The sequence below is a fragment of the Leucopleurus acutus genome (assembly GCF_964270905.1).
Source record: "Leucopleurus acutus genome assembly, chromosome: 6".
NCBI classification, from domain to species: domain Eukaryota; kingdom Metazoa; phylum Chordata; class Mammalia; order Artiodactyla; family Delphinidae; genus Leucopleurus; species Leucopleurus acutus.
This window is the reverse complement of record NC_139149.1, coordinates 14224276-14241966: the sequence shown is the minus strand read 5'-3', so window position 1 is coordinate 14241966 and position 17691 is coordinate 14224276.

The following is a 17691-nucleotide window of genomic DNA, read 5'->3' as shown; positions in this document are numbered from 1 at the left end:
ACCTAGCTTAAAAAAAAAAAAAAAAAGAGAGAAAGAAAAGAAAAACACTATTTGAATACACTTAACTGTTATTTTATTTTCAAAACTGAGTTTGTGTGTGAAGCCCCTGCCTCTTCTTCAAGGTAGACAGGAGCCCTGATAAAGTTACACAAACTACATTATATCTAACCTCAGAAGGAAGCTTTCTGCCTCTTGAGAATGTACGCAGGAAGAGGTACCCTCCCCGCTATTGTAAACATAAAATTAAGGCAACAATCTTCACAAATTTTTCTGTAAATCGAAAACTCTTGGAAGGTAAAAAGTTGATTAAAAAATAGCAAAGCGACATCATTTAGGTGTAACACGCGCCTATGTAGCAAAGAGTCATCAGTCATACTGGGTTAGGTTTTGTTTAATTTTCCAAAATGCCCTAAGTGTGTGCCCAGGTGATATTTTTATGTCTTTTTATATGTCTATCTATTTAGTCTCTTAAATAAGCTTGGAATGATGATGCACATGGGTTCCATTAAGGGCTTAAAAAGTTTTCTCACATCCAGCCACGCAAGAAATTCCTCCCGGTATATCTAACTTGTCTGTGCGTCTGCTCTCTTGTTAACTTTCCAGCAACCTTTCCTTTCTTCACCCCAATTTCAGCATGTGGTGAAGGCATTAGTGAGGGTAGCAGCACATTAATTCCCGGTTCCGGTTAGATGAGGAGAAACAGTTGACTGTACTTTTAAAAGCAAAGTCAGCTTTGGAAATCATGGGGGTTTTTGTCTTTTTTTTTTTTTTTTTTTTTTACAAACAGCCCAGCTGTAAGAAGCCCATCATTTCTCAGCCTGCTGGAGAACTCCTAAAGCCAAACTCTAGCAGTTGTCTTCCCACACACACATACACATACATACAACTCAGCTTCCATATTTCTAATACCATCCTTCAAAATACTTTTAACAAATTATTCCTACATTGGAGTTCCACAGAATACGTTACACTACAGAGAAAGGGTTACAGAGTAAGGGTTTTTCTACAATCCAGATCTGCACAGGAGTTTTCTGTTTCCCTGAAAAGGTTTCTAAGATGTGCACAGAAAATGAACTTCTGATAATTGTCTCCACAGTATTAACGTGTATCTTCTGTTGGGAGAAAATCTGTAACCTCATCAAGGAATAGAATTCAAATAAATTTTCATTGTCCCACTGCACAAAGCTAAGCTTAGGCGAATCCTAATTTGTTATTCATTCTTCTTGTTTAATTCATAATTTGATGCTAAACGTAGTGACACAGCAGTGCCCCACAAATTCAACTGCATCTGTCCTCAGATACATTTCCTGCAGCTACAAGGTCTTATGTTTTGCACTAAAAATGTTTTTAAGCTCACCGAAGTGCAACATAAATGAAGGATGAATTATTTCTTCTTTGTGTAGCAAGGCAACATTAATCTCTCTCCAAATTCTGGATCCCGTTTTCAGTTTTTTACCCTTTTGTCCCCCACTCTGGCTAACTGTGCTTCTCAGTATTTCCTGAACCCTTATTTACAGCAAAAATTCCTCCTGACAAATGCTTTTGTTTGCCCCAACTGGGTAAATGCCATAGAAGCGAAATGGTTTTCAAAAAATATTCCACAAACTGATTTTTAATTTACTGCATCATCAGCTACTTTTATGATAATATTTAATCTACTGAAACAAAACCAGCTTTAGGGGAAAGAAAGCAAACAACGAAGAGACAGTTTATTTTTAGCAGCTTCATTCTCACGTAAGGTGGCTACTGAAAAGGCAAACGGTCTCACCTAGGGACAGTAGTTTCTCTCTTCTTTCTTTCTTTCTTTCTCTCTTTCTTCCTTCCTTCCATTAGTTGTTTTCTCTCCTTTTTTTCTCAGTAGCTGAGCTAATCACATTCAAGTTCATATTTCACTAAGTACAGTTACAAGTCTCCATAAGCAGAAGGCTTTCAGAAAGAAACTATCCCCCAACCCACGAAAAAAAAATTTATAGTGTGGTGATAAGCGTAAATAGTCAACCGTGGCCCAGATGTGCAAAACCCCCAAACGCAAAGAAGGTTAGTGACTTCATGAGGTCAGCTTGGGAAGATTTGGCTCAGATGTCCCAAGTGCCAGGCCACAATAGTAATAGTGTCATTATTTAGAAGTCAGGAAAGGAGGGAAGGGAGACAATAAAATGCCTCAAAATTCAGAGGGTTCCTTCAACTCAGGCGCTTCTGACTCTGCTCCAGAGTTCATTGTTTTAGAGAAAAGTCAGATGGGAGAGATGGCAAAGCAAACTAAGCATTCTTCGGGCTTTTATTGGTCTCTAAATTCTATGTCTGTTAAGACAGACTTCTTAAGAGCTAAGCGTTCTAGTGAGAGACAGTTAAGCCTAGCACTGTGCAGATAAAAACATGCCTGAAAAACCATGCCCTGAAGATGCAAACTGTAATGGAAACTGAGCCAGGCCGGTGGGCGCCTCCCCCCATACTTAAGGAGCTGCTTCCAATCAAAAGGTGAACCCCCTCCACATGCCTCCGCATTTTTAAGCACTGGCCTATATATATGAGGCAGCTCAAAGCCATTAGAACGGGCCTTTCCTGAGTGGGAAAGACATGACTAAAGTTTCGCCTGTGTCTTTTTGGTAGAAAATGGTCCTTCCCCAGGAGCTCTGTGCTGGTGGCTCCTTGTTCAGCAAAGTAGAGAATGTCACTTGCGCGTGAGCTGTGACAACAGCAAGTACATGCCCGCACGTACACTTTCCTCTGCTGAGCAGCTGCTGAGCTGCAAACTGCAAAGCAAGATCAAGAGGACTAAAGAGGCCAACAACTCCAAATCCACAGCAGCTCCGGCCACGGAACACTGCGAGAGAAAGTTCAGGTTACGTCAGGAGGTCTCCCCTCAGAATGAAAGGGAAGTTTCCTCTAAGCTCTGTAATTAGCTTGTTTGAAAGCTCTCTGATTCACCTCCCAGCCCTAATGCTTAAGATCATGAATTTTGCATTATTCTATGCACAATAATGCACATGAAATTAAATAAACAATTTAATTAATTTAATTAAAATTAAATATTAAACATATTGTGTAGAAGGAACCTGTGCCTTTGATTTAATTGGGCGGGAGTACCCCAAGCAGTTTGGGTAACAGCAGAAAATAATTAAAAACAACAAGTACGTTAGCCTCTGGGTACGAGAAATAGTTGGGAGCCTCCTCTTGAGAAAGGTTTATTTAATTAAAATTAAACTAATCTTTGGAAAACATTTGATAAGCATTTCATAAAACAAATCATAATCCAAAAAATGAGGCTCAGCCTGCTTCTTCACAATACAGGAAAATCGTGTTAAATAATTTATCTCTGGCAGTACTTTCTCCTTTACACATGCACAACACACACGCACACGGAGTAATTCAGGAGACAACATGTTTACTAGTTTCGAATTCTAGGCAATATTCGATTCATTTAGAATCTAGATGAACATTAGCAAAGTGCATTAAGCGGACTATGTCTGTAGTGAGAATTTAGGAGACCTAGTGCTTGATCTTGAACTGGGTATTGATTTTCACAGCCAACAAGCCTCCATCCAAAAAACATCCTCGTGACTTTACTTAAAAGGAAAATGCAACTGTTTTGGCAAATCGCTATCTTGGTCAGCGCTAATATAGCCCCAGATACACGAAGACCGGGGTCCCACAGTTATCCTCAGATGCATTTAACTCACAGGGCATCACGGTGAGTGCTTCTAACCAGGAGAGGAAGACAGTTTAGGTTCCCACTTCCGCCCCACCTACCCACCCCCAGTTGCTGTGGCTGGATCTGTTATTCAGTTGCAGAGCGTTAGATAAGATTAGACACAGACCACAAAAGAAAAAGAGCCACCAGGCCCACGCACACATGACCTCAGGAACTATTCCTAGGGCCTGACCTGCCAGAACCCCAGACGTCCATCGTCTTTACTAAACTAGGGCCCAGTTTGACACCTACAAACCCGAGCAGGAATATTACCAAAATCAGCTTGTGGTCCAATTCCAAAGTTACTGAATGCATGCATCTCAGCTGGCAAGTACCTAGAGGCATAAGTCTAAGTCTAAAGTGTCTAAATACCAATTATCCACCTCCTAAAACATCACATACCCCTAAAGGAAGATCAAAGTTAGACCATCCACTGGCTCGAATAATTCCCTTCACTTCTATTTCACTATATAGAACGACTTAGTTTACCAGAGGAGTTAAAATATTTTCGTATATTCTAATGATTCATAAAGGGTAAAGCAACTATATCCACCTCAGATAACTGCTGGGAACGTATAACAATGCATTTTTGTTTAGTCTTCACAGCAAAAGATTTCAATATATGCCTTGACGACAAATCATATTCTCCAGTGGTCACATGTAACCTAAAAATCATTGTGTGGGCTGTATATACCCACAGGTGTCACGCACATAGAAAAACATGAACCAAACCTAGTCCTGCCTATACCAAGGTTATTTTGTAGTGTCTTTGCTCTGTAAAGAAAGCTATAACGATATACAACATGCTATTTTATAAGCAGTAATTCATAATGGCAACTAATAATTATTCCTGCAACATCACGCATTCTTCAAAAAATTCAGCTAAGCTTTTAACCATTTTTTTCTGTTTGGTTCAACTTTTCTTTGATCAGAAGAACAAAGTACCTTTGGAGACTTACAGTTGGGCCGAGAGACACGGCGATCCAAAGGGTGGCTTGCCTATTATCAGACTTAAATTAAAATAAAAAAATCTGGAGACTGGGCAGAGCTAAGAAGGATTGCAAGCAAAATATCCCAAAGCCACCTCCAGTTCAATGAACTCTTTCACATAATTATTGGAAAAGGATGTTTAACTCTCTAGAAAGCACACAGCGAAGAGCCTGGTGCAGCCCTGGCCTCCTCCAGCCAGGACCACGGCTGCAGAGGGTTTCTCCTCTGCCATCCAGGGCTTGTCAGTGGTGCCCTTCATTTGCATGTCAATCCTTTTACATGATTAATATGTATTTATTGACCAGGAGGCCTTCCCAACCTAGGACAAAGGGAGACAGGCAGTCAGTCCCCTTTTACAGGGCAGGCATAACTTTCCTGGCAGGACTGACAATTGTGCACAGAAATAATTCTCTCCCAGATAGAAAGTTCCCACCATTCAGACCCAAGAAGTGATGGAAAGAAAACAGTCTAAACTGAGCACTGTAAGCTCAAGGGCACCCTCCACCCCTTTCCCCTAAAGTTGTTAGTCTCCATTTCCTTCCACCTCAACTGGAGGGTATGGACAGGAACTCTGAGGACCAGAAAAAAATGACCCAGAACCTGAAGTCTGCACATCTCGTTGGGCCCATGAAGGCCTCTGAAACTGAAGCTTGCCCACAGGCGAGGCCTAACCAGAACCCTGAGTTACCTGAGGGAGGAGACCTGCCTTCTTCCGAACGAACGTGAATCTAGAAACAGAACGAAGCTGTACCCGACACAGCCCACGATCCAACGCCTCATCAATCTTTTATCCATTCAAAGAAACATCACATTTCCCAGACTGACATGTGGAGTTTTATTTATTAAACAGCAAACTCCATTTTTATAAAAAAGATCAGCCTTATATCTACCATGGAAGATTCCCAGAAATTCTCTCCTCTTACATCCCTTCACTCGTCCCAAAGAGGAAAATAAATAAATAACAGCCTGGGTGGTCAAACAGTGGCATAAACTTCCATTTTCACTCGGCAATTGCCTCTCTGAATGTCAGAGCTGAGACTCCAAGATAAGTTTAGAAAAACTGCACAGGATTATGATGACTTGTTTGTCCTGATGCCAAGGATATTGAGTCAGAACATCCAAGAGGGTTTCTTCATCTTTAGCCTGGGTGGTTCTGGGACTTAGTTGGATCGTTGGTGTCCCACCTCTGTGCATCTCCGCCCCGCAGAGAGGCTGACAGCTCACCGTCTAGGGTTTCCAAGGAAAAGTACACAGATCCATCTCTTTTATAAAGTCCTTAACTGTAGAAATTAAGAAAAAAGGGACTTTCCCTTAGGTTGAAGCGGTTCATGTGCAGCCTCTACGTAAGCACCTTAACCTCTTGAACGAAATATGTACACATTCATGAGGGGCCTAAAAGGAATAACCAACAAGAAACGAGTCATCTTTCCACTCAAAGGCCGGCTCTGAATTCCTCCCCTGAGAGTCAGCATCCTGGGATTTTATGAAAAGTATTCATTAGAGGTAAATTCACTTGATTTTAAAAGGGAGTTCTGGGGTATCAGTCCCCCCAGTTTGTCCCTTACCTACACCCTATCAAACTCTAGGAAGCTGGGGACATATGGTACACTTTGCAGGAGGATTGGCCACAGGCCTGCTCTAGACCTGCTGTAGTCTGGTCTAGACAAGGTGAGGAAGCAGTTTAAACAACCACATTGCTGTTTGACTTCAACCAACTCTTATTTCATTCACTGTGTCATTTTTACTTAAACTGGTTTACATGTATAGACTGTTCCTAAAAGAATCCCAGGAAGAGTCCTAGAATTCCAAGAATGTAAACTTCAAGGGCTAGGCCTGCAATGGTGAACTTACCACAAGCAATTTAACATAAAATGGCCCCAGTCGGATGTTTCAAATTTCTGCCCAAGTTTTGCCCATACAGAAATGCGATGCTTGTGTTGAAGAAGGTATTTTTCTTAATAATAACTCTGAAGAATATTGCCCCAAAACAGACCTGGAATCGTTTCAACGATGCCCCTCTAGCTTCATACGTTTTATATGATGTCCAGAATGCCAGGAGTCACCCTGGGTCCCAGCTCTAAATGCCCTGTTCCAAATTCAAGTCTACACTTCTGAAAACTGCTTGAGACTGCTCCGTACAGCCATATTTCTCAGGAAAATCCATCAACAATTCAGGCACAGGCTTCCCTAGTGGCGCAGTGGTTGAGAGTCCGCCTGCCTTTGCAGGGGACGCGGGTTCGTGCCCCGGTCCGGGAAGATCCCACGTGCCGCGGAGCGGCTGGGCCCGTGAGCCACGGCCGCTGAGCCTGCGCGTCCGGAGCCTGTGCTCCGCAACGGGAGAGGCCACAACACTGAGAGGCCCGCGTACTGCAAAAAAAAAAAAAAAAAAAAAAAATCAGGCACGTGTGTAGATAGCCCCTGAGAACAAATACAAGGATGAGGAGGAAAAGTATCAAGGAAAATAGAATATAATACCTAAATTCTGTAAATCTGTGGTTTACTCTACCAACCCGAACAGATCTATGTGGTAAAAGTAGGGAAATAATTTTTTTTTCCTGAAGCTACTGACATAATAAACTAAGGTAAGTGCATCTAAACCTGCCTTTGTTTTCTATTTCACAGATCATAAATTCAGCTAAGTTAACCAACCAAAAACAGTCCCACAGGTATTGCCTCTGACATTATTAAAATTAAGAGATGGGCTCCGATTGTGTTTACAATATTCCAAACAGCCAGCCTTCGGGAATTCATTTGGCTAATCTGGGAATCTGGGCTGTACCACACGTACATGGAAACCTGGAACACTGGGAGTGCAGCCCACTGGTGCCCACCTTAGGGCATCACAGGCACTTGACTCAAGTCAGGTTGAGCGACTGAATAACTGGTCAGGACACAACAGAGGTTTTCCCTCCAATGTTTGTCATCATTAGAATCCAACCTCTGCTCGTGAAGGAATACTTTTAAGTTTTCAGTTCACTGACCATGACTACAGGCATTTGGTAGGGGGAGGGGGTAGAAACGACAACCAAAAACAACCCTCTAGATTTGAAAGAAAGCTTGAAGACTCCGGAACACTTCTACTCTCTCTTTGGTCCCCTCCTCCTCTAATTTTGCAGGCCATCAATCCAGAAGGGGCACTAGAGCATTTTGGTGTTTGCTTTCACATTAAAATGACTGAGTAATTAATGAAAGTGGACAACTGTTCATGCAAGAAGCAAGCCTTCTTTTCTCCTTCCCTGACCTGGTGCGGTGTCATCACATCTACTTCCTGTCACACCCCGGCCCCACCCAGCTAGCCCTGCCTTCCCTCACTACATCAGTGGAACCTCCCCAGGCTCTGCGGGGTGACCTCGCTCTCAAAGATCCACTTAGACTGCCCCTCTTGGCCACTGAGGACCCTCGTGGTGAAAGAGTCATCGTCTATTAAAGGCAGAAAGAACAACTACATGGGCTTGACTCCCTTGCAAGCTATAGACAAGTCACTAGCCATCTAATAAGGGAAACTGCATTATTTCCAGGCTGGTCTGTGTTGATACCCCAGAGCAAGTCCTGCACACACACTTCCATAAGATAGCGCCTTAAGAAAAACAAACCCCTCTAAAACAAAAGCAGAGCTAACTTCCACTTTCCCTGCAACCTGTGAGCTGGATAAGGCGAGAGAAAGAAGGGCTGGTGGTCCCTCCTGGTTATCCACACCCTTTGCAAACAATAGCCTTTGTGTTGGAGGGGCCCCCAGTGTGGGATAGCTGGAATATGGGGGCCACCACTGTGTTGCAGTTAATAACACAATGTCACAAAGGAATTTAAGCCTGAACTTGGGACATTCTCCTTCTAGTATAGTTTTTCCTCTTCAAACTTCCCTGCTCTGTCTCAAAAGAATAAGAACCCTCTATCATTCCCTCCCCCCCTGCCACCCCGAGGTCACTTCACTTCCTTCCAACTGTCTCTTTGTGAAATGACCAAAGAATCCCTGATTATGGAGGAGACAACCACCAGGCCACTAGGAGAGTTTTGGACACCAAAGGTAGAAAGGCTCTGGATCCACTTCCAAAACGACCCACCCTTTCCAGAGGGGAGTGCCTGCCCTTGAGGCTGTGTATATGCATCAAAATAAAACTGTGGCCAGAGAGCTGTCACTGTGGACACAAGCTCTTGGCCAAGCAGGGTCAGGGAGGGCTAGTGTAGGGCTGGAATGAGAAAGTGAATGAGGCCAGGAGCGGGTACTGTGTCTCCTGGCTCTCTCCTGCAGTGCACTCCAAGTTCGGGTCCTCAAGGGTGATACTCTAGACACCCCCCCTTCCCCTGGTCTCACATCCCTCGACTCTGAAGTCAGGGGTCTGTAGCTAGGTCTTGACCCCAGCCAGGGGGAGCTTGCTGTCTGCAGCCCCAGCAAACAGCTCTTCCTTTCCTTAGGTAAGCCCACTGCAGGGTCTTTCCCCAACGAGGCTGTCTCACAGCCAAGTGAGCTTGTGAACACGGAGACGGCTGAGAATCCGGGACAAGGAGCTCGCTTGCTCGGGCTTTGCGGGGCCGTGTTTGCCATTTGCGGGAATAAATGAAGCATCGGTAATCTCCATAAAAGAGCTTTCACGCTTCATTCTCTGAAACTAAGTTGGGGCTTAGACGGAAAGAAAAAAGGGGACTTTTAATTTAAAGTAATGATCATCAACACTCTGGATCTAGAGGGTCTCTAGGGGAGGGGTCTCCTCTCCACCCCGAGAAGCGAGAAGTGGGAGGGAGGGCCACTGTTCCCTCGCCTCTCCAGGCGGGTCTTGACTTGCTTGGATTGGTGGGCCAAATTCAAACTCGGGCGGCTCTACCGGTTGTCCTGGAGAAAGGAAAGTGAGCACGCCCCGTGGCGACCCGGCCACGACTGGGGGCATAGGCGTCCTCTTCTCAGGGCAGGCAGGAGTCAGCTGTGGTGGCGCCTCCTCAGAACCCCGCGCATCTCTGGTTACTTTCAGCCCGTGGCCGCTTCTATCTGGGGCCCAAGTTTGCACGTGGGGTGCATAGAACACTCAGAATCTCCCCCACCTCTAATCCCCTGGTCCTGACCTGTCCGAGGGTCCCCAACGGTTCTATCCCCGAAAGAGAACTCTGTTCACTTTAGCTGAATGAAAGTAGTGTAGAGCAGGCTATATCCTTCAAACCCCCCTTCCCCTACACTCACCCAGCACCCGGGGCCCCTCACTACCGCGCCAGTCCCCAAAGCCACAAACGCTAGACTTCGCACTCTGCACCTCCAATGAGGTCGGCCCTGTGAGGGCATTTTGGAGAACAGATAAGAAACCGAGGCCCGATGAGTATGGAACAGGGTTCGGCCGTCCTTGCAGGGGTGGGATCTGCGTCCCCATTCCCGAAGGAGCTCTTGGTTTCCGCCGGCTGAGAACAGCGCATTTGAACCCACCCTGAAGTTGGGAGACTAGAGGTGAAGGCCAGAGCTCAATCTGCTGAGGGAGGAGGCAGGGGAAATCGAGCAAAGGATCGACGACCGCGTCCCAGCCCGGCCTCGGCCACTGTCGCGTCCGCCTTGCCGGCCGCGCCCTTCTGGAAGCTCTGCAGGGCCTGGGTGGGCGCCGCCCAGAAAAGACGTAGATCGAGGGCAAGTTGACTGCACTAGTTTTAAAGAAATTCCAAGTAGACAGTTAACCCGAGCGGGAAACCACAGCTGTGCCTAGAAAAGCGAATTGGCCAAATATCTCCAGAAAGGAAGGAAAGGGGAGGTGGGCAAAAGTCTGCGCCCTAAAGGTGGGTCTTTATTGTGGGAAGAGGCGGCGGGGGCAGGGCTGCTGCTGCGGCTGCAACTTTTTCTCTCGCCCCCAAAAAACGATCCCGCATCGGGAATTTCGGAAGGCGCTCACCTAGTCCGGGAAAATGCAGGTGGCGGCCCTTCGCGAGCCAGGTCCGCCCCAGCCAGGCACCGAGGAGGCAGGCGCCACAGCCCTCGGACGCCAGGGCCTCCGGGCCAGCCAGGGCCGCTCAGGGCGCCGAGCGGGCGGGCCGAGCCGGGCAGCCGAGCCAGCGAGGGTTTGGGATCCCCGTAGCGGGTGTGCGCGAGGGCGCACCTCGTCTAACCGTTCAGGACAAGTTGAAACAATACAAATAAAGTCGGGTCTCCACAGCCTTGAGGTCCACCCCTCCTCCTTCCTGGTTTGACCCCAGGCCCGGCCGCTCCGAGACACGGTTTGCGCAGCCCAGATTGAAAGCCTCTGCGCGTTACCGCCAGGGGAGGGGCGCTCCCCCAGTGGCCACGACTTGGTAGCCCCGGAGTCAAGGGGGGCCGGGGGTGACAGGGGAACACGGTGAGGGGAGGGGGGGAGCGTGGCCGCCTCCAAGGTCAGCGCTGGTCTCCACGCGCCTGCCCCGGCAGGGGAGCGGAAGGTCGAAACGCCCCGGCCTCGCTCAGAACAGCGGAGCGAGGCAGTCTGGGGAGCAAACTTGGGAGCCGGGCTGGCGACCAAAGGAGACGGAGGGCAGAGAGCCAAAGGGACGCCCCCGGCACACTCTCAGCGAAGGCCGGGTCCGCGCAGCCAGAGGGGTTGGCCGCAGGAGGGCAGCCTCCGGAGCGAAAACGGAAACGCTGGAGCAGAGGGCCAGGAGGACCCCGGGGGCCGGGAAGCCCATAGGAAATGACCGAAAGTAAAGCGAACCCGGCCTAGACACAAATCGAAACTGTACAAAGACAGTCGCTTGAGAGAACCCGGGCGGGCGGTCGGGGAGCGTCGGAGCCTGCGGCCGGAGAGCGGGTCCCCGTCCATTGCCAGGAGCCCGGCGCGAGTAAGCTGCCGGGGCGGCCTTCCCCTCGGCGTGGCCAACGAGCCGGTGGGCAGGACCCGTGCCCCGCGCTGGACCAGCAGAATTGGGGTTTCGCGGTCTCTAGAGGGAGGGCGAGCCCCAGATGCGCCCCGATCTCCAGCCCGACTCGACTGGCCTGGGCAGTCCGGGCCTACAGCCGTCGCTGCGCTGACCGGAAGTGCATCTGCGACTCGCCCTCCGCGGACCGCGCTGAGCCCAGGCAGCTGCAGCCCGGCTGGAGTAAGACCAAAGGACGAGACGCCCTGGGAGGGCTGCGTCAGTTTGACCCAGCCTGGGCTCAGGGGGGAGAGGAGGGCGTGAGGGTGGGCACTGCTGATGGTGGGTGCAGGGGTTCATCATAACGGGGAAAAGATCGGAACCTCCTAGGAGCCTAACCTGAGACCCAGCCGGCTGGAGTGGGGTTTGAGAGCAGGAATTCGGACGTGAGTTACTAGCTTGAGGGAGGACGGGAGGGTGAGGGTGAGGGCTGCGGACTAGTCCTACTTAAGATTCCAGAAGAGAGAGAATAGTCCTTAACCCAAATCCATGCCTCTCCCAACCTTGTGCTGAAGTTTCCTTACTGCGGAAACTCGATAGTGCGCCGTGGGAATCGTCCTGGAATTTTATGACACATAATTACAGTGTAAGGTTTAATGTGGTTTGGCGTGACCTTGGACCTCATTTTTCTTATCTGTAAAATGGGGATGATGCTAGCCGCCTCAAAGAAGGGTGTGAGGTGGAATAAATACATCGTGTCAAATGGCTACTAGCAATGTGCGACGTTGGCTCTCAGTAAATAGCGATTATGTTGTTATTATTTTTAAATTTCTGGGAGTGTCATCTTCTGAATTGCCTCTACCCTACCAAATGGACAAGTCCTGCACGTGGAAGTGGCGGGGGGAGGGGGTGTCGGGCAGGGAGGGCCCTGCTGAGGTGGCTGCTGGGACTTATTTTAGTTTTCTTCAGTATCTACATTATATTCAGCTCGGATGATATTGGGACTCTTAATGGCCGCCTCACTTCGGCCCCATGCAGACGCGCAGCAGCAGCAGAGCTTTATCGGTCAAGCTCCCCACTGCGTTGGCGTCATCGGGTGGCACAACTGTGGGCCTTTCTGCCAGAATCGGTTGACCTCTGTCAGGGCCCTAGACCGCTCTCGCAGTGGTCATTGCCGAATTTTAAATGCCACTGGGTCCCTCTCTTCTTTGGATTCCTTCCATCTTACCCACAGGGGTCTCCCTCCCCTCTGCGCTGTGATTGCTGTTCCTGGGGTGCCAGCAGTCCAGGTCTTCCGGCCACCACCGGGAGGCTGAGCACAGGCGGGACGGCGCTTCCCACCACCCCTGTGCTTGCGTGGCAGTGGGGCCTGGGAGGAATCTTCTGGTGGCTGCTAATCCCTAAAAGGTTGCTGGCGTTTATACCCCATCCCCTGGCAGAGTTGAGGAGCGGGGAGGCTTGTGCTCACTGCTTCCCCCCTGCACAGCGCTCCTCCCCTCACCCCATTCCCCTGTAACCAAAACCTGAGTCTGGAGCGGTGGATCCGAATCCTCTCTTCAGAATAAGATGTGTGCGTCTGAGCACCCACAGTGAATCTCTGCTTTTCTGCAGACCCAGAGTCTTCTATTATTGCAACCTGAAATCTTCCCAAATGTCCTCACAGCAACCCACACCATATCTATGGATGGGGAGAATTCCAGACTGGAGGGACCCACTCCACCTCCAGAGTGGGTATCTCTGGGAGAGGCTGCATTTAGAAGCAAGCTCAAGGAGCAAATTGTAATGGCCCAGGACTTACCCAGATCTGTGAGAAATCAGTTTCGGAAGTCTGGCCCCTCCTTCCCTGGGCCTGCTCCACCCCCAGGAGGTACACCTGGGAAGGTGCAGGGTAGGCGGGAGAGAGGGAGGGATGGAGACAGGTGTAGCAGCGTATGTGTGTCTGAGCCCAGAGTCAGCCAGCCACAGCTATCTCTGGGGAGAGGAAAGGGCTGCTTTGACCCCAGTCTTTCCACCCGCATGCAATCAATCCACCCACTTCAGCCCCAGTTCTCCCTGGTGGCCTCCACGGAAAGGAGGGGGCAGGCAGGTATGTCCCCAGCCCTGGAAACAATGTCTCTGCACTGGCTAGGAGCAAAGCCCACCAGCTGGGGCATGCAGGTGTATATTGGACACCAGCAGGTGTATTCCTAGACCATGTACAGATATGTGCCAAAAACTTCTACCCGGGCAATGGCCATGTGCTTGCTAGGAACCCACCTCTGTACATCAGCTCTAGGTGTCAGCCCATGGATACTTGTTCGTATATGTGTACATAGTTTACATATGTGTACGTGTATACACACGAGTGAGTGCATTTCTGTGCACCTGGATCGGCGGAAGTGTGTGCACGTATTCTGTGTGGCTGAGTGTGCATTGGTGCCACCGCTCAGTGACACACTGAGGCTCTTACTGGACTCAGGAGATGTCAGGATTTTTGCCTCTCACTTCCTGTAGAAGGCACTTCTTTCCCTCCCAGATCCCACACTTCCACTCCCTTCCATCCCCCCCCTGCCCCGAGCCCTAGTTAAATGAGACCTTTTATTCAAGATTCCCTGCAGGACCCCTCCAACAATGGGACTGCATTAGGTGACTGGCCTAAGTCATTTGGGGAGGAGTAAAGGGCTGGTAGAGTCCCCAACCCTGCCCCTTTCCACAGGTTTCCACAACCCTTTCACCTGGGTTCAAAGCCAGAGACAGCAGAAGTCCCGGGGGGGGGGGTGATGAGGGATGAAGCACCCCCAGATGGAGTGAACAGGATTTCCAATGCAACCCATGGTGACATCCAGATTAAACGGGCCCCAGGCTGTGAGGCAAAGCTAGGAGAGGGCTGCTTCAGGGGGTGCTTATATTGCCAGAGGAATGGCTTTCAAGAAGAGGAAAAGAAGTTCCTCCTTTGGAGGAAGGGATGGCCCCCCCAGAGAAGCCACGGCAGACACCTTCACGGGGCAAGGAGTCTGGGGAGGGCCTCCCTGACCCTGGCCTTGGCCTCGGCCTCTTGGAGTCAGCCAGGTTCACCCCTACCCCTGCAGTTAGGCCGTTTTACTGAGGGCATTGGGGCACAGTGGCCTCCCTGGTGATATCATCTCTGTAAGCCCTGTCACAGGTGACAGGGCTGTGACGGCCAGGTAGGGGGTAAGCTAGCAGGCGACTCTTTCTCTGTACCCTGGGCTGCCTGGTCCAGAGGGCCAGAGAACTGGGCATATATACACGCACCCACAAACACCAAACAATCATTAGCGGCACCCATACACTCAAAACACACACTTGCACATCCCAAGCGCAAATAAATGTACTCAATACCACCCCTATGTGAATGGCCACACACAATACGACACACAAACACACAAGCTAACACAGTCCTACGACGCAGCCCCACACACCCAAACACCCCTTCTTTAGTCCACCCCCATCCACTCGTCCTCTTCTTGACCCTACCAAAGGAAAGGGAGTTTCCAGGAAGAAAACAGAGACCTTTGCCCTCAGAAAGAGCCAGGGATCAATACTGTTTAGACTTGGCTAGTGTGTATTTCCTCCTGGGCTGAGGAAGATTTAAGTTTATGGTTCAATCCAATCTTTAAAAAAAAGGTAGAAAATGAGGAAGTTGGGATAGCACACTGCAGTATTTATTTTGATGCAGCCCCAGACTTTAATACACCGGCAGCTGGCTAAGCCAGCCCCATAAATCAGAGAAATCGATGCCTGTTTATGTTTATTATTACTTTCTTTTTTTAGCAGAGGTGCACGAAAAGAGATATGACCAGAGTCCTCCTTCCCTCGTCTCTGCCCCAATAAGGAGGATTTTCCAGTGGGGAAGGGGAAGAGTGAGAGAAGACAGGAAAGTCATTCTGGACGATGACCTCAGGGCCTTGGTCAGATTCCTGAAAAAAGGCAGTTGTAATGAGTAGATGTGACAAAGAGGGAGACACAGGGGCACAGAGGAGGCATGGACCAAATGTTTAAGTTCTCAGAGCTTCAGTTTCCTCCTCTGAAAAATGAAGAAAACTCTATTTACCCATAGAGATTGGAAGCTAAGAGGAGAAAATGGGCCAGAAATCAAATTACATAGTAATGACACATCTATACACTTTACTAATATAATTGTGATGAGAGGTGACCACCTCCTTCCTCTTCCCCAGGGTGAAGAGGGAGAACTCTTGGCTTTGATCCCTTGCTAGAGAGAAAGTGGAGCCTCAAGGAACAGGACGCTTCTTGGAGTTGCTGCTCAAGTTGGCCCCCGCCCCAGGCTCTGGATCTAGTAATCTTGAGGGGCGTAGGTACCCTAAGGGGCCACATTGAGGAAGGGAGAAGGAAGGGCAGCCCAGTTTCCAGGCATTCAGAGCAGTAAGCTTCTCTGTAGAACTGGGCACCCCCAACATCGCATCTGGATGTGGCCGGGAAACGTCTTGATATTCTGAGCTGTCTGGATTCGGGAAGGGGTACCCTGGGCCTCAGGTCTCAGACCCCCTAACCCAAAGCCCTGGAGAGCTTGGAGATTCCAGGCTCCTCCTCCCTGAGAAAAGCAAAGGATGTACTTCCAGCCACTAGAAAACAACTCACCTGGGCCATCCCCAGGGAAGAGCCCACCTTACTGCTTCTAACTCTTCACTCAAGGATTGGGTGAGCACCTATTACGTGCAGAGGTTACTCCATCCACCCCAGAAAGGTGCGAAAGGAATAGAAGAAAGAGATTTACTGCAGTAAAGTTGGGAACCCATGGCAATGTCAAATATGCTCTCCAACTCCAGGTCCCTGAGCCCCAACCCCCCAAGGCCTTGACCAGGGACTTCAACGGTCCTTTGGCTTCCTAGACCTGGTACCTAGCACTGTCACTTCCCCCAGACATAGGCCCAAATCAGGGGGAATTTTTCAAGAAAAACGGCAGACTGACTGGTCACTCCCACTTCTCACAAAATCAATCCAACAAACAGGAAAGAAACCCAAGGGAAGAGCACAGAAGCAGAGCTCCCATGTGTGCACAAACACACCTGCAAACACAAATAAGCACATGCACACACACTGTGGACTCACAAACATCCAAGTGTGCATCTAATTACAGAGACATGAACACCCAGTTGCGTAATGCTCACACATGCAGGAATACACAAAACCCCGTGGGGTACTCAGATGCACCGATATCTATCTACACGTGATCACATATACACATGAGGTTTTCGGGACACCTACGTATCTGGCCACACGAGTGCAGGTACATACATACATACTACAGAAGACAGGGGAAAACGGAGAGAACAGAATTTACCATTCAAACAAAATCCTGGAGCAAAGGGAGATAAGAAGGGACCTCCTCTTCCTCCCCCTAGTGCCTGAATGGCGGGGTCCAGTGGCTACCCAAGAAGGCTAGGCACCAGGGTCTGGGGCAAGTGTCCAGACATTTCCCTCTATGAAGTCCGGGGGTCCTGGGGGTCCGGGGGCCGTGTGTCTGCGCCCCTCTCGGTCAGAAAGCAAACCAGGCTTTGTTGGGATTGTGAAAGGGACCCTGCTTAGGCTTTGGGTTAGGGGCGAGTCAGGCCTGTGCCCACGTCGGAGGTCGCGGCACAGAGCGATCCGGCAGCTGACCGAGGGGCTGCTGCTCTGCATAGCTTCCCAGCATCCGGGCCTCCTCTCCCGGTTTTACGGAGCCAGGAGCTCCGAGCCCCGCGAGGCTCGTGTGCCGCCCTCGACCAGCCGTTTCGTCAACGAAATCACTTCTCCAAACGAAGAGCGGGAAGTCCAGGCAGCCCCGAGGCGCCCCTCGCTCAGGAGGGGAGGCAGCCCCTCACCGCTGCCCCGCCCTGGGAAGGCCTTCTGCTTCTAGAGAAGAAAACCTCCAGCAAAACTCGCATCAGAAAAAAAGAGACAGAGAAAGAAAAGAAGTAAAGCTGGAGCGAGGAGCAGGTTGAACCAGAGCAGGCTGCAGCCGGGCTGGTCCTGGCTCTGCACGGGAAGCAGCCCCAAGAGCCCGGCTGTGTGTCCGAAGTCAGGACTGGGGGGTTCCGGCCTTTGGGCTCCTTTCAAGGCAATCGGAGACCAAGAGCGTCCCTCCAGACCCTCCAAACCCGGGCCATCCCCGGGTCTGGGCCGCCCCTATCACCGCGCCCCCCTGGCACCCCGTATTCATTGTGTGGTGTTGGATCTTAAGGCTCGGCCGAGCCGCCGCGGCTCCCAGCCCGGTGAGCGCG